General features: G+C 45.2%; 1 protein-coding gene across 2 annotated transcripts in view; it reads right to left on the reverse strand.

Moving 5' to 3' along the window:
* SLC16A14 (solute carrier family 16 member 14) overlaps positions 1–13,590 on the reverse strand; it is a 76,569-nt gene extending 62,979 nt beyond the window's left edge. The window contains exon 1 of one of the 2 annotated variants that reach the window (XM_088466591.1): positions 13,421–13,590. The gene's annotated coding sequence lies outside the window, so the exon portion shown is untranslated. Of the gene's footprint in view, positions 1–13,313 lie in introns of both variants that reach the window. The other variant, XM_088466590.1, reaches the window with a different exon arrangement.
* Between the last annotated feature and the right edge of the window lie 10,222 nt (positions 13,591–23,812).

The following is a 23,812-nucleotide window of genomic DNA, read 5'->3' on the forward strand; positions in this document are numbered from 1 at the left end:
ACAGGATGAATGTACACAAGGGAAGGAGTTAGTAAGCCATTTGCATTAACTCGCAGACAGGCGACCGCCAATATACGTTGTTGTGTTTGCTTCTGCATGCGACTCAGAATCAGCCACATAATCTAGTCTTGTCCATTAACTTATATTGACATAAAAAATTATAAAAAGGAAACTGGGAGCGCTAAAGTATCCAAAAATAATCATTTGATATCTCAGTGGAGGTGTTTGTACGAAGTATGAAACAAAGATGTGAATGGGAACAAACATTATAACGTGACGATCTGGCATATAACAATAAAAATAAACACATGAAAAACAGTATGAAAGACAGGTCTGGCAGCTGACAATACCCAATAAGGGCAAACACATAAATATGAAACACTGTGGCCACAACTAATAGACAAACAAGTGAATGCAGTCTGACTTATATGCAGCAGTATTATTATCCTTTATTTATATGGCGCCACAAGTGTTCCGCAGCGCCTTACATAGTACATAGAACTAACAAGTGAACAAGAAACAAGTAACTTACAGTACATTACAGTGCAGGACAAGGACACAATTTATATACATTGCTGCAATAGTGATTAAAGCACTCACAATAAGCAGCAGGGAGTTGGCAGTCATGTGTTAGGTGCCCTTATGGGGAGAAAAGAGTCAAAGAAAATGTAAAAGAGAAGCACATGAGGGAAGAGGTCCCTGCTCATGAGAGCTTACAATCTAACGGGAAGGAGCAGACAGACAGGCGTGACACAGAAAGGGAAGATAAGGAGGAAAGAGCATGAGATGGGTTAGGATGAGTGCTGGAAGGCCTTGATGTAGTGGGTCTTGAGAGCCCGTTTTAAGATTTGTAGAGAGGTGGAGAGTCTGATAGGGAGAGGGAGAGCGTTCCAAAGGTAGGGAGCTGCACCGGCAAAATCTTGGATGTGGGAGTGTGAGGAAGTAATCAGTTGGCAAGAGAGGCGGCATGCATTAGATGAGCGAAGTGGATGGGCAGGAGTGTGAGGGGAGAGAAGGTCAGAAATGTATGTGGGAGAGGATTTGGTGAGGGCTTTGTAGGCGAGTGTAAGAACCTTGAATTGGCATCTGAAGGGGAAGGGGAGCCAGTGTAGGGCTTGAAGGAGAGGGGAAGCAGATGTAGAACGTCTGGAGAGGAAGATGAGCCGAGCAGCAGCTTTGAGAACTGATTGTAGTGGAGAGAGGTGAGAGACTGGGAGGCCAGCTAGGAGAAGGTTGCAGTAGTCCAATCTGGAGATGACCAGTGAGTGGATGAGGGTTTTAGTTGCATCCTGGGTGAGGAAGGGTCTAATTCTGGAGATATTTTTTAGGTGGAGACAGCAGGACTGCGAGAGGTGCTGAATGTGTGGCTTAAATGAGAGGGGGGAGTCTAGGATAACTCCAAGGCAGCGCACTTTGGGGCTAGAGGAGATAGTTGTGCCATCAATAGATAATGAAATTGTGGGAAGTGAGGTAGTGGAAGAGGGTGGGAAGATGATCAGCTCAGTCTTAGACATGTTAAGTTTAAGAAAGCGCTGGGACATCCATGAAGAGACAGCAGAGAGACAATTGGAGATATGGGTAAGGAGCGAGGGAGAGAGTTCAGGGGTGGAAAGGTAAATTTGAGTATCATCAGCATAGAGATGATATTGGAGGTCAAAGGAGTTAATGAGTTCACCTAAAGAGGATGTGTATAGGGAGAAAAGGAGAGGTCCAAGAACAGAACCTTGGGGAACTCCTACTGTTAGTGGAAGTGGGGGGGAAGATGAGTCATGAGAGGACACAGATGGAACGATCAAGGAGGTAGGAGGAAAGCCAGGAGAGGGCAGTGCCACGTAAACCAAGAGAGTGAAGGATTTGCAGGAGGAGAGGGTGGTCTACAGTGTCAAATGCAGCAGAGAGATCAAGGAGAATGAGCAGAGAGTAGTGGCCCTTGGATTTGGCAGCAAGGAGGTCATTGCTGACTTTTGTGAGGGCAGTTTCAGTGGAGTGGAGAGAACGGAAGCCAGATTGAAATGAGTCAAGGAGGTAGTGGGAGGAAAGGAAGGTGGTAAGGCGGTTGTAAACAATACGCTCAAGTAGTTTGGAAGCAAAAGGGAAAAGAGAGATGGGTCAGTAGTTGGAAAGTATGTTAGGATCAAGGGTAGGTTTTTTAAGAATGGGGGAGACAAGGGCATGTTTGAATGCAGAAGGGACAGTGCCAGATGATAGGGAGAAATTAAGTAGGTGAGCAAGATGGGAACAGGCAGAAGGAGACAGGTAACAGAGGAGACGGGAAGGGATAGGGTCAAGAGGGGAGGTGGAAGGAGGGGAGAACCTGATTAGGGCCATGACTTCCTCTCCCGAAACAGGGGAGAAGGATGTCAGGGTTGTTGAGGCAGAATTGGAGGGGTGGTTAGGGAAAGGAGGGGGAGGAGTGCTGAGGGTCTGATGGGATATGATATCCTTACATATGGAGTCAATTTTAGATGTAAAGTAGGTGGCAAAGTCAAGGGCGGAGAGTGAGGAGGGGAGGCGAGGAGGGGAAGGGCAGAAGAGGGAGTTGAAAGTGGCAAAGAGACACTGGGGGTTTGAGGACTGGGAGGAGATGAGGTTCTTGAAATATGTTTGTTTGGAGAGGGACAGGGCAGCAATGTAGGATGAGAGAATAAATTTGAAATGGAGGAAGTCAGCCTTAGAGCGTGATTTTCGCCAATTCTTGAACACTTTTGCAGGTACCTGGTGCATTTGGAATGCCAGGGTTGTGGTGTGGACCTGCGAGGGTGAGTAGTTGTAGCCGGAGCAACAGAGTCAAGAGCAGAAGTAAGGGAGGAATTGTACAGGGAAGTAGCTTGTTCAGGACAGGAGAGAGAAAGGATAGGGGAGAGAAGAGAGCCTAGCAGGGAGGAAAAAGCAACAGTGTCAATAGCCTCAACGTTCCGCTTAGTAATGGTGGCCTTAGGAGGTAAAGGAGGGGAAGGAGAGAGGGATAGGTTAAAAGAGAGGTTATGATCAGAGAGGGGGAATGGGGAATTGGTGTAATCAGAAATATCACAACGGTGAGTAAAGACCAAATCAAGTGAGTGCCCACTCACATGGGAGGGTAAGGAGTTTAGCTGCAGAGGGTTCTGTGGGAATGTCAATAGGAATATTAAAATCACCTAGGATAATGGAGGGAAGATCTGAGGGGAGAAAGTGAGGAAGCCAGGAAGCAAAGTTGTCAAGGAATTTGGAGGGCGAGCCAGGGGGACGGTAAATGACAGCTACTCTGATGTTTACTGGTTGGAAGAGGCGTATAGCATGAACCTCAAATGTTGGGAATGTAAGGGATGGTTCTGAGGGATATTAGCTGGTAGGAATAATTGGTGGATAGAAGGACCCCAACACCACCACCATGGTGACCCCCAGACCGGGGGGTGTGGGAGAAGGTGAGGCCCCCAGTGGATAGAGCAGCAGGAGAAGTGGTTTCAGAGGGTGAGATCCAGGTTTCAGTAATGGCTAGGAGATTCAGGGAGTTGGAGATGAAAAGGTCATGAGTGGGGACCAGTTTATTAGAGACTGACCTGGCATTCCAGAGGGCACAGGATAGAGAGACAGTGTTTGCGGGGGAGATGTGAATAAGATTATCTGGGTTGCTGTAACGTGAAGGTAAGATAAATTTGGGGGACCGATATGAATAGAGGTTAGTTATGGTGCGGGCACCTGAGCTAGAAAGGGAACCTGTAGGGGGTGGGCAGGGGGGGAGATATGGATGGCAGTGGGGTGAAGTGACAGGGAGAGGAGTGTAGGAGGAGGGTTTGGTGGCAAGATAGTAGGACGGAGGGGGGGTAGAACAGGAAGAAAGTGGAGTAGTGGGAGAGGAGGGAAGAGTAGGCAGACAGAGGAGGGGGGAGAAGGGGAGGAGGAGGTGGAAGAGATAAGGGGGAAAGGATAAAGGTGGAAGCAGGGGGCAGAACAGAGAATAAGGTAGAAACTGATTGAAGGAGAGAGTTAAAGAAAACTTTGTCATGGTGTTTTAGAATTAAACAAGAGGAATGATTTTTAGAAATGTAAATGAAATACGAGTGCAAGAGATTTGTAGAAATGCAAGTGAAAGAACAGTGATGGTAAATATGTATGTTGATTAACAAGTTTGTTATTGAGAGGATTGAAAGTGTGGATGCAATGTGTGCAGAATTTGAATAATAACACAGATTTTAAGCAGATAGAGGATGTGAGGCTAGGCAAGAGAGCTAAGATAAAGGACAGTGTTTCAAAGAGGAAAGATGTAAACTGACATGGAGACAAGGACAATAAGCATTGAGATGTATGAGAGTATCAGAAAGCCAGCAATAATAATAGCAATAGAACTGTTGTTTTTTTGTCTTGATTGAAAAGGGAATCCTGGATTAACAGTCCTGATTCTTTAGACCGTTGAGGTTTGTTGTTTGTTTTGTCTTAGAGTTTCTTCCTTCTGTTTTCCGCTGGTCTAACGCTGGTCTAATGCTACAGTTAATGCACTTAAAAAAATCTGCACTTTGAAAAACTGCACCATCCAGCTAGCTATCCAGCTAGAAACACACACTTATATTGAGAAGCAGGCAAGTGTGGACACTAATTAATGCAAACCACCCATTGGCCCTCCACAAGAAAGCTAGCAATAAAAATGGCTAACGTCAACAAGGAACACATACCAAACTTCTAGGACTAGTAATAAATCAGACCTTCACTACAGTCAGTAAACTGAAAGAATCCTTATAACAATTTAACTAGTACAAATCATAAGGCATTAGAAACAATAGCATAAGGATTCAGTAAAGAATAAGCTAGTTACCTATAAGCATAATTAATAAAGTAGGCACAGGAGATGGAATACTCTGCAGTGAGATTCAATTACCTAGTACAGCTGAGGCTGGGACATACAAATACAATGCAGCAGAATATGCTGGGACCTGTAGTCGTTTACCTATAAGTATAATTAATAAAGCAGGCACAAGAGATGTTAGTGCATTAGTATAGTTAGTATATTAGTAAATAGCAGCAGCAGGTTAATGGCAGTATAGTGTTAATCCATATTCACAGTCACTATGCTCATAGACATAAAATCAAAGTGGCTGAGCGGGTAACAGAAACAGGGTGAAATGTTACTGTTACTGGCTCAGTCCCTTTGATTTTTTGGGATTATAGTAACATTGTATTTTTTTCAATTGACTGTGCATACGGATTGCTACAATATTTTCACTAACCTACTGCTGCTGCTTACTAACGGATCACACTTCCCAGCTTTCGATTATATGGATTTTATGTCTATGAGCATAGTGACTGTGCATATGGATTAACACTATACTGCCATTAACCTGCTGCTTCTATTACACTGCTGCATATAAGTCTGACTGCATTCACTTGTTTGTCTATTACCTGTGGCCACAGTGTTTCATATCTATGTGTTTGCCCTTATTGGGTATTGTCAGTTGCTGTTTGTCATGTGTTTATTTTATATTTTTATTGTTACAGATATGTCCTCATACATCTAGCCTCCTTACGTGTTAAACAGCTCTTCTAATCATGCCATGCCATAACTCAGTAGCGCTGAGTCTTTCGTGTGACTTTTTACCTGCAGATGCATCTTAGTCACACAGTGATGCGAATAGATAGCACAAGCAGCTTCTGCTGATTAAAATGATATGCAGCATGCCTATGTTCTCTGTGCGTCTGCGGGTGTAACTGCATGCGAAACGCAACGTTACAGCCACTGACACTGTAACATACAGTAGCTTTTCGCATGTAGATACACCCACAGACGCACAGAGAACATAGGCATGCTGCATATCATTTTAATCAGCAGAAGCTGCTTTTGCTAGCTAGTCATATCACTGTGGGAATAAGATACAATGGAAGGTAAAACGTCACACGAAAGATGCTCGGCACTACTGAGGCACACGGAGCTCCCGCGTTGTCGAAGACAAATAATTGGATATGATCGATTGCAATTATTATCTGATGATCTAGTCTATGGTCTGATAAAGAGTAAAATGGACATCACTCTGCGTCGGCGAAATCCGATGCAGCACAAAGTCAGTTTATGGGAAACAGGTTCTGTGTATATGTCAGTAACAAGTAATTAAAAATGCACACAGATACTGGTATGTGTTTAGGAGTATTTTAAATGCAAAGTTAGAAACCATTGTCAGAAGTCTGACTATCTTTGGCAATGGTTTTTGTTCAATGCTACTGTAGAAGAGGGACTGACATTTACATTCCAAATAGGCAGAGGAGGACCTTTGATGTGTCATCAGACATTGTGACTCCGGCAGGTATCTGCTGGTCATCTCTGAGCAAAAATACTTCATTGTCTATGACACCTTGGAATTTGGTTCAGACAGACATGATATCAAATATGTCAGATGATGGATAAAGTTATATATATATATATATATATATATATATAACTCTGTCCATTAACACATACACTGATGCACACACATAGACGCTCGTATGTGTATCCACTTGCATACACAGACACTCACGTGCATCCTCACATACATACATACGAACATTACACAGACGCACATATGCGAAAGCATGTGTATAGAATGGTTCCCATTCACTACGGTTAATAATCAGAGTTATTTAAGGATTTGTGAGATAATGATTAAGATGTAATATGTACTTAAATGAGATCTGAGGTTCGGAATACTGGACAGGTCGTGTTTGGTATTATACTAAATCCCTCTTTATTTGCAGATCTCTGGTTCTATCGACAAGGAGATCGCATCATGCGTCCGCTAGTTATGGATCATAGGTAGTTATTGGTTAGCATGTTACCATTTTGTATGAAGTGTCTGTAGCCAGTTTAACTAGTTCTTTGGTGGGAAAACTACACAAAGAAGCTGTTGGAGAACCGAGACATACCCCTAATGACACCATATGCACTAACCAATGACCAGAGTGACCTGAAGCAAGAACCAATGAGAATCTGTTATTACATGCCTTTGTTGTCTCTGTAATCTGTACCAAATATAGGCTTGTGAGCTGGGTGCAGTAGGCAGTAATTTCTCCATTTCTTTGGGTGACGGTGACCGCAGGCTTCAGGATTGAAATACTGCATACTGGGACCAGTAGCGCATGCGTATGTATTGGCTGTACTTGTATATATCTTATTGCTTTTTATTCTAATTGTTAAAGCTTTCCCTGTTTACATAAATAACTTTTTGTTTTTTGGAACCACACAAATGGACTGGAAAGCAATTCTTTCTTTAGCGACTTGCAGCGCTAATAGCGACTAGCGACAATTAGGTATCAATAGCGTTATGTGGCGCGACTTGTAGCGCATGGAAGATAGAAGTATGTGGCCACATCTGTATATGCCAGATCGTCATGTTACAGTTTTTATTCCCTTTGGGGCCATACACAGCTTTGTTTCCTACTTCATACCTCCACTGAGATATTAAATTATTATTTTTGGATATTTTAGCACTCCCGGTTTCCTGTTATCATTTTTTATCTTATTTAGATGTTAGCCACCCTTTTCTGGTGAGCTGCTCTAAGGTCCCACAATACCAGACCTATTACTGAAGCACGTAGTATATTTGTTGTTGGTTTTCTTATATTGACATAATAGACAATATATTTTGTGAGGTGTCTGTATTAAAGATTGACAGTGTCTAGAACTCTAGATAGACACTCAATAGGTCGACACCAGGCAATAGGTCAGTAGGGATAGATAGCTGACAGTGACAAATAGTCAACACACAAATGGTCGACACAAAAAATAGTCAACATGTCTTTTCAACATTTTTAAGGTTAGGCTTGCCGGTGGGTTAGTGTTAGGCACTAGGGGAAGGGTTAGGCTTAGGTACTCGGGTGAGGGTTAGGCACCAAGGGGAGGGTTGGGGTTATGTTTTCACCGCTTTATCTATCATAGGGGGCTATTCAATTAAGAGCAAGTTGAAGTTGGTCCCGGAGCTATATCTAGACGCCTGTCATTTCCCCGACGCCGGGAGACAGGCGCCCGGCATCCTGATCGAAGGGATGCCGGGAGCCGCGAGCGGACAGCCGTTAGGGTTAGGCACCCCCGGGGTGGATTTAGGGTTAGGCACCCCCCTGGGGGATTTAGGATTAGGCAGCGGGGAAGGAGGGGGATTAGGGTTAGGCACAGGGGGGAGGTTAGCTTAGGTTAGTAGATACTTACCTTAGGACAATCGGGATTTCCAGCGCTGTCGGGCTTCCGCTGCCGGGCTCTGCTGGTATGTCGGGCTGCTGGTGCTGGGATTCGAACTCCCGGCCAAGCGGCAGCCGGGATATCATACCGATTCCCACACTGACACTCATACAAATTACACACACACACACAGACACACACACACTAAATGATTCACTCGTCCTTGCCTACTTCCTCCTCAGAATCAGTTATTAATTTTTATAGCACAAAGCTGAAAAACAAAGCTGACCTTTCACACACTTTCGTACTACAAGGCAGACTGAAGACACAGTATACTGTCAGTGCAGCCCTTTACCTTAGACCAGTGATTCCCTGCCTTAGACACTGTGAGGTGATTTAAAACACAGCAAAATGTGGCTGTGGAGAGCACGGTGGTACTTAAATAGGTGGATGATGCATCTGATCGGAGCCTTGCACAACCTTCCTAAGAAAGTTGTGCCGCAGTGGATGAAATGTATATCTCACCTTACTGAATCACTGAACTTCTTTTTTCTTTCATGAAATGCAGCTTATTTCATCTCATTTATATATTATTTATCTCACAACATTAAGGGTACATCAGGACAGTCTTTATTTCAAATGTCACAGCTTTACATGTATGCCTTTTTATTTACATTGGTTTAGCTGTACTCAATGGATCAAGAAGCTCCACCATTAAAATAGTGGCAGAGAACTGATTATCACCCCTGCGAACTTGTGTAAAAATCAGCAGGGCTACCAAAGCTGTGTGCACAATTGATAGACCAGGACTACTCACATATGTCCAATCCCAATCCTTTCATATTCATAAAATTAATGACTCTGATTGTGACTTGTTATACTCTCACTGTTTATGAGTAGACTACCGTATGTTTCCCGTAAGAAAACATATGTAATATATTTGGATGGGACAGAAGAGACAGATCTTGGCATACATCAAGAAAATAAAAGTGATCACATGCAAACATCTGTATTCAAAACGTATTATGTAGACATATACAAGTTGCATAAACAATAATCCAGTATGTTTCATCTGCTTCAAAATTCAGCCTCCTTCAAGAGTTTGTTAATCTGAATGTATTTACATGCTCCATTGTGTCACATAGCATAAATGGAGAGATTTAAATATACTAGCCCTGCGTGTATGTGCGGTTATATGTCGCACTTGCGGTAGGAATGCATACAACGGTCCAAAATTCCGGGGAGGATCGGGCTGTGAGGGGGGCAAGGTGAGATGCCGTTGCCGGTGTTTCCATACTGTTGCAAAGGAAACTCGCCCCACTCGCAGCTAAAAGAATAGACTCCAAATAGCCCATTAAATAAGAATACTGCTATTCTTGTCATTAAGAAGGTAGTTTAATTATATAAAACACATTTTAGAAATGCTCCCCTGCTTAGAAGTGCTCACAAGTTATAAATGTTTTGCTGATATATGTTTTACTCACTGGCTGAGGGGTTTTAAAGGCTGGTAATAGACCACACTTGCTGAGTTTTTACCATGGTCCCTATGAGATGCTGTAGGGGAAGGGAGGCAGGGAAGGAAAATGTGGGCAATTAATAAAAAATAAGATCAAATCTTAATTACTTTGACGTTAGATGTAATGTTATTTATAGCTTGAATTATCATGAGGGGCAGGGCATCAGGATTGTCTTTATTACATGTGACACTTTTTCATGTTTGAAACTTCATTTTACACTGGGCAAACTGTGCCTAGACATGGGCTTCTCTGCCAAAATGCTGATGGAACGAACCTGATACATCATATTAAAAATATAGCATATAACAACATCTCTGCCATGAACACTGTGGGCCACATTATGAAGGGATGTTTGCCATGTGTGTCGAGGCGTAGCCACACTAGGAACTTTTGGTCCCCTCTGTAGATGCTGTGCCACAGCATCGGTGAAGGGGTGTGTGGTCACAGCAATCCAGGGGTATGGCTTCTCTTTGGCAGGTTTGGGAAATTTTGCACTGAAATGTCATGTAAGTACATAAGTCCTAATAAACACATTGGGGGTGATTCAATTCATTGGAGGTTGAATATCGCTGGGAGGGAACTCCTGGAGCTATTCAATTCAGCGCGCTGTTTTGTCTGACTAATGACTTCTTCTCGCACCCTCCTGCGGAGAAATCCAACTAAAGTGCCAGCAGAAAGGCAGTTTTCCGGCTCAGCGCAGCGCTAACAGCCTCGCGGCCTGGAAGATTAGACCAAGAATGCCGGTTCTCAAAATGAAACACCCAGGTTAAGCCGCAAGAACTTCTAAATGTCGCACTAAACAGAGTGCTGAATTGAATAGCTCCGGGAGCTCCTTCCTGGTGCTATCAACAGCTCACTGAATTGAATTCCCCCCACTGTGTAAGGATACATGTAAGGAGGTTAGGGAGGCTCCACTGCAACAAAGGTCATGCAAAGAAGAAATCACAAACTATACATTTTCTTGTAGCATGTACAGAGATAATGTCGAGCATTCAACATCTTTCCGTATACTAGAGAGGGTTATAGTGTGTTTTAGCAGAACATCCGGCTTTGTACATCACTGCAAACAATTTGTTCAAGGAATTCTGCTCCTACTCACGACACCCCCCCCCCTTCCTCCTTACTTATACATTGTAGGCTGCCTTAACTTAACAATCTACTCAAACAGTTGCAAATGTGTTGAAAAAGAGGAGTATGTAGCTCACATGGCCCTAATGCCGGGTACACACTAGACGACATTGTAAACGAATTTGCCGATAACCAATCGTTACGACAAATTTGTTAAGTCGTCCAGTATGTACGGACGTCACTGACAATGCACGACGTCAGTGACCTTGTCTGTCAGGTCCGATGGGCGATATCGTCAGCGGGGGCCATGCTGTCGTTCCGTTGCTGCCAGCATCGGCAAGTGTGTATGCACTTGCCAATCCCGGCACCCTGCCGGCTTTCGTCGCGAGCAAGTTTGGTACGATGTCTACTGTGTACCCGGCTTTAAATGTAACTGAACACCTGGCAGACCACATTGGGGCTTCACCACCTTGGTTGCAATGATAACTTTTTATTGGTTTAAAATAAATATGTGCGGTATTTCATTGGATGAAATCCAATCTTTTCATTGGTCAAAACTACTGGTTTATACTAGTTACATTTATTATTTGACTTTTAGGTGTTCATTTTTTCACTTCTATTAAACCAATTCCATGCACACAGATATACACACTGCACATATACTGCAGACTCTTTACACTCAGCCTCTCAGATCTATATATGGCATTCTGCCTCTTAATACACGCTTGTACAGTACACATTTTTTATCAACTGATCCAATGATTGCTTTATCATTTACATCTTAAATATTCGCTGAGAAAAGGCATCTGCAACCCCCTGGCTGCTTATTTGTGTTCCCAAACAAAGCTTCAGAGGCCAGTGCATACACTGCTGTATGTGGAAATAAGATTTCCTGTTCATTTTGTACAGTGGGAGGATGACAACAAGCTCATGTCAGACCGCGGCTCTCTGCCTTCAAGACATAACCTGCAAACATCCACTGCCTGTTACAGCACGGATAACTGTGCGATGTGGTCTGTGCGTGCAACAATGTGACATGGTAGGGAACCCCACCATGTGTCATGAAAGTAAATGCATACAAACATACACACAAAGCAGACCCTGGAGAAATTCTGCGATTAAAGGCAATCACAAAGAAAGGCGGTCAGAGGAATGACATCTCTATCCAAATGCTTATATTAACCTATAGTAACCTCACGCTGCTGCTGCTGCTGCTGCACACTTACTGGATGAGTGTGCAATATAACGCCTTGCACAATATGTCAGATTAAAAAGGCAACTGCAAATTCTTCTTTTTCAAGATTGTGAAATACACACATAAACTTATATATTGAGTGATACAATTAAATATAGCCTACACACTCAATTAGCAAGACAATTATATACAAAGAGGAGATGGGACGATGCGTTGAATGATCGTTGTGCACACGCGATGGGGTGTGCACACTACACGATCCAAACGATATATCATAAAATGGATTGTATAGCGTGTACCCAGCTTTAGAGATGCAATTAGACACATATTTACTTGGTAATGAAACAATACATATATACTAAGTAATACAATTATACACACACATATACTGATATACTGTACTTTGTAATACAATTATACACACACATACTGATACACTGTACTTTGTAATACAATTATACACACACATATACTGATATACTGTACTTTGTAATACAATTATACACACCTATATACAGATATCCTCAGTAATATAATTATACACGCATACATATGCATATATACCTAGTAATGCAATAATACATACACACATATACTTAGTAATACAATTATACACACACATATACAGATATACTTAGTAATATAATTATACACACATATGCATATATACCTAGTAATAAAATCAATCCAATTAGCCGCGAAGGGTGCGAGTTGCCGTTGCAACGGCGTTAAAACGCCAGAAACGGACCGGCATCTCGCACCCTTCGCGGCCCACTATGAGAACAAAATAATGCGAATTCGGGCTTCCGTAAAGTGCGCCCATTGCCGCGATGACTTGCACCAGCGAGATCATCGCGACTAATTGGATCGACCCCATATACTTAGTAATATAATTCTACACGCACACATATACATAAATTAGAGGCAAAATTATACATATATACAGTTCTATACCTAGTAAGACAATAATATACACACAGGCACTGACATGTATTATAAGCACACCAATACTCACACACAACAAAGCAGGTACATCTAGGTGGGTGTGCTTATAGGAAAGTAGCAGCTGTTCAAACACTTACAATTCATACATGTGGTAATATAGAAACATAAAACCTACTTGTAGTTATCATTTCAAAGGCTTAAATTAATTCCTATTTGTAAGAGTATAAACAAGTACAGTAGAGTACATGCATATGGACAGAGGTCAGTTTTTATTTTCATTGTACAGACAGAGTCCTAGTGACAAGTGCACAGTGAAGCAGCAGCCTATAATATGGACCACATACATAGAATTAGGGAGCACTGGGTGGTGCCCATAACCCATGCCCCAGCATCGACACCGGGCAGCAGCGCATCAGTAAAGTTCACAGACACCTGGCAGCAGCAGCACAGGGCGGGCGAGTGCTTACTGTACCTGCTTACAGGACTGTCCTCCGGCTGCAGCGGCTGCGGGGCACCCCCCTCTCTCTGTGCTCCGGGTCTGTCAGACCCTCCGCCATAAACCACTTGCAACCTCCATACCCGCTGCACCCCCGGCCGCCCGGCTCCGTCCGCTCCGGTCCATGGCGTGCAGGAGGCGAGAGAGCAGAGCAGGCAGCCTCGGGTTATCCTCCTCCTGCCTCATCCCCGGCTCCTCTCTTGTTATTGCTCCGCTTTCGTGGCCATACCGGCTGATTCTGGTTTGCAGGGAGAGAGGGGAGAACAACATGAAGGGTTATTCTCTACACAGACACCTCACAAGCACACTCTTGTGGCAGGATGGCGGCGTGTGCTGGATAGTACTGCAACACTGCCCATTCCAGCAGCACTACAGTACTGGTGCCAATACAGGATTATACTCTGATTATTACCTGCTATTACCTAGTCATCTTCCCCAGACTTACCCAATATTACCTCATTATTATTATTATTATTATTATTATTATTATTATTTATTTGTTATTGGAGGTGCCCATTGCAAGATGACCATCAAATAATTGAGGTGATGCCACCATTGCAATGCCATGGCAGGTAGCCGTCGTAAAGTAACCACCAATGCCTACCCTCTAACATGACCCATTCTGCTCGTATTTAGGGGGGTATTCATGAAAGCTTGGAGAGAGATACAATTTTGAGAAATTTAGGGGTCTATTCATGTAGAACAGTGGTTCTCAAACTCGGTCCTCGGGACCTCACACATGCCATGTTTTCCAGATCACCCAGCAGGTGCACAGGTGTATTCATTACTCACTGACACATTTTATTAGATCCACTGGTGGGGATAATTATTTCACTTGGAATTCTGCAAGGAGACCTGGAAAACATGCACTGTTTGGGGACCTGAGGACCAAGTTTGAGAACCTGTGATGTAGAACATGAATGGCTACTGAAAAATATCAGTATATAGCGCATCACATCGATGCAATATTAGTGATGTTTCGTAGCCATTCATGTACACTTACCTGTCTGGCGTCTTCGTGTGGTAATTTGCCCCTCCGCAATCCCTGGAAGCAATGAGAAGACAGACATATCAGGAGCCCGATATGTCTGCTTCCTGCTGCGCAAGCATCGGCGTTTGAGAGCACCAGGTCACGTTAGACTTGCTGCTATGGACGCTGGGCTAAGGGCCGTATTCAATTAGGTGTGAAAAGTCACATTTGGCGAAAAACGTTTGCCGGTGCAATCTTTCCGCGTATATACGTGCGTATCGCGCTATCCAATTGCCGAAGTTTTCGCAATTGTGCAAAAACTCCATAGGCAGAAAGTGGCAAAAAGTTTTTACCATCTAAGAGGCAGGTGATAAAATGTGCAAAATCTCTATTTTTGGCTAAAAATGTGGGGACTTGGTTCAGAACCCTTTGGACATCCCCCTTCCTAATGACTAATTAGAAAAAAAATGTTTTAAAATTAGCTTAATTCTCCTAATAATTACATTTTATTTTTGGCTTGAAAATTTAAGAAGTGTATTTTGGGGGCTGTATGGATGGGACAGGAGTTTTCAGGATTGCAGGTGGCTGCAGCAGGTGTATATTTAGCATTTTTTTAAACTGCACTTTATAGTCACAAAAATATACTAGCACCCATTTAAATGTACCCCCAAGTTAACTACAGCAATTATTTTTTTCCCAAAGAAATTACTTTATATAATTTTTCCACACTACTGCAAATATGCTTATAACAGCCATTTGACTCACTTTAAGAAGGCAAAATACTTTTTATTAGGGCTATTAATACATTTCTATTTTGATTTCCAGTGTCAGTTAGGATTTTTATGGGGTACAGACTGATTTCCCCAAAATGTGCTGTACTTTTCGCTAGTTTCGCCATGCGCAATTAGCACACATATGCATTTTTGCATGTTTTGCAATTTGATAGGGCGAAAAGCGGGAGCGCGCATTGAGAAAGTATGCAAAAAGATTGCATCAAAACTGGTGAATGTGGCGATAACTTTGCCATGCAAATGCATTTCGGCAAACGCGACTTTTCGCACCTAATTATACAGCCCTAAAGGGGGCGGAACCAGCGCAGAGTGCCGGACAGAGAGCAGGGAAGTATTCATCTTCCTGCAGAAGAGCCGCGTACTAGTGGGGTACTCCATTTTAGAGCAGGTTCAGGCGCACTTCTCCTAAATGGCATCCCGTCGGCTGCCTCCTAAGCAGGGACTTCTCCGGGTCCTCACAGTCCGGGCCATCTCCTAGTGTCCTGACGTCCTCATCAGCGGCAACAGCAGCAATCCTGGGCAGGTCCAGTCAGCAGCACACTCCTCCGCATCCTTCCCCAGCAGTGTCCTTTACAGTGACAGCATCCTCCCAACAAGCGACTGTCTCCCAGAGGAAGCCTTCCAGCACTCCTCTTCTGGGGCTGTCTTCCTCGTTGCCCATGCTGGCTAGCGGTCCTCACTGGGGCTGGGGCTTACAGTCCTCTTCACCCAGCACTCGGGCAGCGATGCAGCAGCTCGCACAGCAGGCACCAGTAGGGCAACTCCCCAGCTCCAGGAGTCCCTCCAGCTAGCAGGCAAGCTCCTCCTCCAGATGGCCAGTCACACCAAGTCCAGGGAATATCAGGGGTCTGGGTCCCAGTCTGAAGTTGCCCCTACAGCAGCATGGGCTTTCCTCACAGCAAGGTAGAGGTAGGCAGCTGGACTCTGGGACTTTGTTCCACAATAGCACAAGCACCCCGCTGGTAAGTCCCTCTAGACAGAGGATGCGGGGTCTGCAGTGGTGTCCCCACTGGGGTAATCAACTCTGCTCTGTCCAGCAATCATCCACCTACCTTCAGTGGGGCCTCCTTTTAAGCCACCTCTAACTTTTGCAGGCCTCCTGGCTCCTGTATCATTGATCACGAGCCCCTAGTATAAACCCGCCCCTAGGGCCCTCTGCCTCATAACCCAGAGGAGCCAATTAAAAGGGTCCACTTTAAGCGGGCTCGTTGGTTGCTAGCCAGCTATCAAATCTTCTTAATGGACTGCTCAGGCTCAGAAGCCCCAGGGAGAGAGAGAGGTCACTTAAAGTTCATCAGGCTAAGGGCTGTGTATTACATTATATCCATATCTGTGGGGGCCAGTACTTTATATACATACAGTACCAGTCAAAAGTTTGGACACACCTTCTCATTCAATGGTTTTTGTTTATTTCAATTATTTTCAACATAGTAGATTAAAACTGAAGACATCAAAACTATGACAGAACACATATGGAATTATGTTGTAAACAAAAAAGTGTTAAACAAATCAAAGTATGTTTTATATTTTAGATTCCTCAAAGTAGCCCCCTTTTGCTTGGATGACAGCTTTGCACACTCTTGGCATTCTCTCAGTCAGCACCATGAGGTATCTCCTGGAATGGTTTCCAACAGTCTTGAAGGAGTTCCCAGAGGTGCTGAGAACTTGTTGGCTGCTTTTCCCTCACTCTGCGGTCCAACTCATCCCAAACCAACTCAATTGGGTGTAGGTTGGGTGATTGTTGAGCCCAGGTCATCTGACACAGCACTCCATCACTTTCCTTCTTGGTCAAGCAGCCCTTACATAGCCTGGAGGTGTGTTTGGGGTCATTGTCTTGTTGAAAAACAAATGATGGTCCCAGTAAGCGCAAACCAGATGGGATGGCATGGCACTGCAAAATGCTGTGGTAGCCATGCTGGTTAAGTGTGCCTGGAATTTTGAATAAATCACCAACAGTGTCACCTGCAAAGCACCCCCTACACCACCAACCCTCCTCCTCTATGCTTCACAGTGGGAACCACACATGCAGAAACCCTCCGCTCACTTTCTCTCGAAGACACGGTGGTTGGAACCACAAATCTCAAATTTGGACTAATCAGACCAAAGTACAGATTTCCACTGGTCTAATGTCCACTACTTCTGCCCTAGTCCCTCTGCCCCTGGTGTACAAAAGGAATGAAATAAAGCTTACCTGCACTGGACGACTGATCGGTGATCTCCTCTCTGTGACCCGTTCAGCTGATGTGTGCAGTCAGCTGAGATGCTTATATAATATCTGCACAAAACTAAATCTAATTTCTGCATTATTATAAATAATTGCAAATAGAATGCACCCAGGGCCTGATTCAGACTTGGGAATAGAGAGAGATAACTCTCTCAACTGATCATCTTGGTGAAACCATGCTTCCAAAACTGACTTCTAAATTGTAGAATTATATAAGAGGATGGCCTGGGCACAGGTACTTACCCCGCTAAGTCTGCGTGGTATTTTAAGTATTGTTATATGAACCGGTAATTGGTTCGTTTTTTTGATGCAGATTTCACTAAAACGAATATAATAATTATTTTACCCGGTGGTGCTCCCCTAGAGTCAGTAATTCAAGTAACAGAAGAAAAATAAGAAAAGAAGACTCATTGTGTGGGAGCACTCTTGACTGAATATAAAACTTAACTTTTATTGGATCTCTCTTAGGATCTGACACAGTTACTTACAACACATAACATAAATATATATTAGGATCCTTTTAGATTCTTAGATCCTATTACTCCTATAGGTACACATTAATAGCTCTTAATGATAATCACAGCTTATATAAGCTGTGATTATCAGCAAAGATACCATATATAAGAGCCTTTTAATGTTCATATCTCAGGTTGTTTAAGCAATTTCTATTATGAGATTACTTTTCAAAAATAAGCATTAATGTGTACCTATAGGAGTAATAGGATCTAAGAATCTAAAAGGATCCTAATATATATTTATGTTATGTGTTGTAAGTAACTGTGTCGGATCCTAAGAGAGATCCAATAAAAGTTAAGTTTTATATTCAGTCAAGAGTGCCCCCACACAATGAGTCTTCTTTTCTTATTTTTCTTCTGTTTCTAAATTGTATAGTAATAATAAAGCTGTGCAGTATTTGTGGGCTACATGCAAAAGTATCCAGTATTTACCCTACATGTAAAAAATTTATGTATTTACACCCAGAGCCGTAACTAGACGTTTTAGTGCCCTGTGCCAGAAAGAGCATTGGCGCCCCCCTCATTTTTCAAAGGGATATAATGCACCCAAAAAAGGGGAATGGCCTCATGGGAAGGGCCAGTGAAGAGATAGGGGAGGCCAGGAGATGCTGGGGATGAAATAAGAGGAAGTTACAAGTGAGAATGATAATAAACAGAACATTGACAGGCCCAAACAGCGCCCCCTGACCTGTGGTGCCCTGTGCGATGGCACCGGCCGCACTACCCTAGCTACGGCCCTGTTTACACCCCTTGCATTGCAATATGGTTTGTTCAGGTTCACAGTTGAGAGAGATATCTCACTCTATACCCAAGTCTGAATCAGGCCCCCAGTCCCTCATTTCTAGCCAGACCGCTGATTGTCTAGAGAAAATATTTGGACATACAACAAACTGTGCCATATTGAAACACTTTGATGTGTTGTCCGTCCAACACTTTCTATGCTTATATTATGACTATTTACTACTGTTAGTCAGAATGAGCAATTAATGTAATATACGTACAATAATACAATCCGATCTTGTAGGAAATGTAACATTTAACAAACAATAAGTCTTTAAAAATAAACCAGTCCACCTCAAAACTATTAATCAAGCTTATATATCCCAATTAAAATGTAAACATATGTTATTGCTAAAACTGGACAAATGCCCCTATCATTCTGCCTCTTTTTTTCCATAAGTTCTGGGAATGCACTAAAATCAGGCAGTTTTGGAACAAGCTGGTAATATTTATTAATTCTTTGTTTTCTTTAACTATTGGGCCAGATCATCCCGCCTTCTTTTGTGCTAACTTTAGCAATTGGAATATGGAGCTTAATGGGAAGACAATTGTCCTTCTTCTCACAGTACTGGTTACAAGCTAAGAAGGTAATTTTACTGATTGGACAAACAGAACCTCACCCATTTCTATCAATGCAAAGTCTTGGTTGTAAAAATTACTATACTTCGATACGCGCACATCGCTACTAGATGTGGAAATAGGCGTCCCAAAATTTCACAAAAAAGGGGCTTCTATCTTGACCAATTAGATCCTCAGTTACAATTGCATATCTACAAACTATTTAAAAACATTGAATGGTATCTGATGCCATTGTTACGTGGTTGAACTGTAATATCCCCCTTATATCTATATACTGAGAGTCTTTGTCAGAATGCGGCCTGGGATTGGCCGCTACTCACCACGGCGCTGGCTTCCTTGGGCTTAGGTGTTCAGTCGCTGGGAGTGGAGGTAAGTGGTGTCTGAGTATTCTCCCTGGGGTCTGCTAGAGCTTCCATGCGTGCGTCCTGGTTTCCGGGGTGCCGGGCATGGGCGCAGCCATGTTGGTCCATATCACCTGACTAGTCTTTCCCAATGGTAGTCCTGTGGTCACTCAGCAGATCCTCTGATCCAATGACCAGCTACCCAGTGGTATTTAAGTCTGACTCCAGGAACAGGAAAATATGAGATATGGTAAGAACTTACCTTTGTTATCTCTATTTCTACGAAGTCCATAGGGTTCCACAGGATACCTTGGGGTATAGGTGTGATGTCAGTCATCGGGCACCATAGAGTTAAGCTTTCAGCCTCCCAGGATGCACTAGGGTCCCCCTCCTATACCCCGCCTCCGAGCCAAGGCACCTCAGTTAGTTACCAAGCCATAGGCCGGAGGAGGAGAAGGAAGAGAGAGAAAGAAGGTCTGGATACACACAAGAATCACACTCTCACCAGAGGGAGACGGAAAAAACGGTGACCAGAATAAAGCCCATCTGCAGCACAGGTGCGACAGGGCGGGAGTCCTATGGAACCCTATGGACTTCGTAGAAATAGAGATAACAAAGGTAAGTTCTTACCATATCTCATATTTTCTACTTCAGGGTCCATAGGGTATCCACAGGATACCTTGGGGATGTCCCAAAGCAGTATCCTTTAAGGGTGGGGATGCTCCTGTGCTGAAAGGAGAATCCGCTGGCCGAAGGAAGCATCCTGAGAGGCGAAGGTGTCAAACCTGTAATACCTCACGAACAGAGTACAGAGTACCACGTAGCAGCCTTGCAGATCTGGACTGCAGAGGCACCACGTCGAGCTGCCCACGAAGGACCCACAGACCTAGTGGAATGAGCCTTCAAAGAAGGAGGAGGCGGCAGACCTTCATGAAGATAAGCTTCAGAAATAGCCATACGGATCCAGGCTGCCAAAGTTTGCTTTGAAGCAGGCCAACCCTTTTTACGGAAGCCATTGAGGACAAACAAGGCGTCCGACTTCCTAAATGAAGAAGTGCGGTCAACATAAGTCCTTAAGGCCCGCACAACATCCAAAGTGGCCTCACTCACTGAAAGGCCAGGTGAGATAAAGGCCGGAACAACTATTTCCTCGTTAACATGAAACTGGGAAACAACCTTGGGAAGAAATTCAGGCCGAGTGCGGAGCACTGCCCTGTTCCCATGAAAAATCAAGAAAGGGGGTCTGCAAGAAAGAGCCCCTAAATCAGAAACACGTCTGGCCGAAGCAATGGCCAGAAGGAAAACAGTCTTAGCTGTTAGCCATTTAAGATCCACTGAGCCCAGTGGTTCAAACGGCGGTCCCTGGAGAGCCCTCAGGACCACATCCAAATCCCAAGGTGCCACAGGTGGAACAAAGGGCAGCTGAATGCGTAGAACACCTTGCAGAAAGGTGCGCACATCAGGGATTGTAGCAATCCTACGGTGAAACCAGACAGACAGGGCCGAAACCTGTACCTTCAAAGAAGCAAGGCGAAGCCCATGGTCTAGTCCCGCTTGTAGGAAGGCGAGTATCCGAGACAGACGAAACTCCCGCGGTGCATAACCTCTCGGTCGACACCACTGGAAGAACGTATGCCACACGCGATGGTATATCCTCGTGGAAGACGGTTTCTGAGCTCGTAACATGGTACGCACTACAGAGCTGGAAAACCCCCTGGACAGCCACGCCGTCAAAGACAGCCGAGTCAGGTCCGGGTGAAGACAAGGACCCTGCGACAGAAGGTCCGGTCGTACCGGCAACCGCAGAGGACTGTCCACGGACAGACCCTGAAGGTCCGAGAACCAGTGCCGTCTGGGCCACGCGGGAGCTATCAACAGGAGCGTCCCCTCCTTCCTGTTTGAATTTCGGGATTACCCGTGGAAGAAGGGAAACCGGAGGAAACAGGTAAGCGAACCGGAACGTCACCCGGACGGACAGAGCATCCACCAGAGATGCCTCTTCGTCTCTTGTGCGAGACCCGTACACCGGCAACTTGTTGTTGTGCCGGGACGCCATGAGGTCGATCTCTGGAAGACCCCACTTGTCCACCAGCAGTTGAAAAACGTCCGGGTGCAGGGACCATTCCCCCGGTTGAACGTCCTGGCGACTTAGAAAATCCGCCTCCTAGTTTAGCACTCCCGGGATGAAGACAGCTGATATGGCCGGAAGATTGCGCTCCGCCCATACCAGGATCCGAGACACCTCTATGAGAGCCGCCCGACTTCGGGTTCCTCCTTGCCTGTTTATGTAGGCCACGGTGGTAGCATTGTCCGACTGGACCTGTACTGGGCGACCCTGGAGAACCCGATGTGCCTGCTGGAGGGCATTGAAGACCGCACGGAGTTCCAAGATATTTATTGGAAGCTCCGCTTCTGTCAGAGTCCACCTGCCCTGGAACAAGTGTGGACCCGAAACTGCTCCCCAGCCCCGAAGACTGGCGTCCGTTGTCAACAGGACCCAATTTGGTACCCAGAACGGACGTTCCTTGCTGAGATGGGTCATCTGCAACCACCAGGCAAGGGACAGGCGAACCTCCGTGGTGAGCACTATCGTCTGGGACTAGAGACTGAGGCAACCCGTTCCACTTGGACAGGATCAGGTGCTGCAGAGGTCTGGAGTGAAACTGGGCATATTCCACCATGTCGAACACCGACACCATGGAGCCCAGTAACCTCATCGTGTAGAGACACCCGGCGGCTGTGCAGACAACTGCGCACCCTCGACTGTAAAGCAGAGATCTTTTCCCCCATCACAAAGATCCTTTGCTGTCCCGAGTAAAATAAGTCTCCGAGGTGCAGAATCCGCCGAGACGGGATTAGAGTGGACTTCTGCCAGTTTATTAACCAGCTGTGCCGTTGCAGTAGCGCAATGGTCAGGTCCAAGTGGCGCAGAAGGAGCTCCGGAGATCCTGCCACTAATAAAAGGTTGTCCAAGTACGGCAACATGCAGACTCCCTGCAGCCGCAGAGAAGCCGCCATGACCGCCATCACCTTGGTGAACACACGCGGTGCTGTCGCCAGGCCAAAAGGTAACGCCCGAAACTGAAAGTGGTCGCTACGGATTGCAAACCTGAGGAACTGTCGATGGCGCAAAAGAATAGGGATATGCAGGTAAGCGTCCTGTATGTCCAATGACACCATGTAGTCCCCAGGTTCCAGCGCCAGAATGATGGACCGTAGGGTCTCCATCCGAAACTTTGGCACCCGCAAAGACTTGTTGAGAGCTTTGAGGTTGAGAATCGGATGATACGACCCATTGGGTTTCTGCACCAAAAAGAGATTGGAATAGAAACCCTGGCCCCTCTGGGAGAATGGAACAGGCACTATAACTCCAGCCTGGAGCATAGTGTGCAAGACCTTCCACAGCTCCGTGGCCTTGTTCCGGTCTGATGGTAGACCCGTGGTGAAAAATCGAGCCGGGGGTCTGTGCCGGAAAGAGAGGGCGTACCCGTGGGAGACCACCTCGAGAACCTAAGTTTCTGTCGTGGTGACTGACCAAGACCGGGCGAACTGCAGCAGGCGGCCTCCCACTTTGGGATCCCCCAAAGGGAGGCCCGGACCGTCAGGCCGCAGGCTTGTCATCTGGCTTAGGGGCCGGACGTCTGGTACTCCATGCCTGCTTCCGGGGCTTGGCCGATTTCTTGGGACCAGCCTGTCGGGGAAAAGACTGTGGTTTGGGCCTGCCCTGGGCCCTATAAGACCGAAAGGACGATGGTCCTGAACCAGAAGGAACAGCGGCCGACGGGAGACATGCCGATTTGGCTGCCGCCAGCGTGGCCACAATCTTGTCCAGATCTGGACCGAAGAGAACTTCTCCGTTAAAGGGCAACGCCTCCAAACCCTTTTTGGAATCAGCGTCCGCCTTCCAGGATCGCAACCACAAGGTGCGACGAGCAGCCACCACTGCTGAGGAAATTCGAGACACCAGGGTACTAATGTCTAAGGCCGCCTCGTTGATATAAGTGGCTGAATCACGAAGATTACCAATCAACTCCGTCTGTTCGGACGGACAGTCGGAATCAGAGGACGCCTCCAATGAATCCGCCCAGCGCTCCATGGCAACCCAGCAAATGGCCATAGCCAGCCGCGCTGCCCCCCCCGCAAGGGAATAAGCAGACTTCAGGCAGATCTCCACCTTGCGGTCCGTAGCATCCTTAAGGGAGGACATGGATGGCATCGGCAATGTGGCACTACGGACAAGACGTGTCATATGAGAATCCACCTGTGGAGGGGATT

This window comes from Taudactylus pleione, unplaced genomic scaffold, assembly GCF_031769625.1.
Source record: "Taudactylus pleione unplaced genomic scaffold, aTauple2 ptg000066l, whole genome shotgun sequence".
NCBI classification, from domain to species: Eukaryota; Metazoa; Chordata; class Amphibia; order Anura; family Myobatrachidae; genus Taudactylus; species Taudactylus pleione.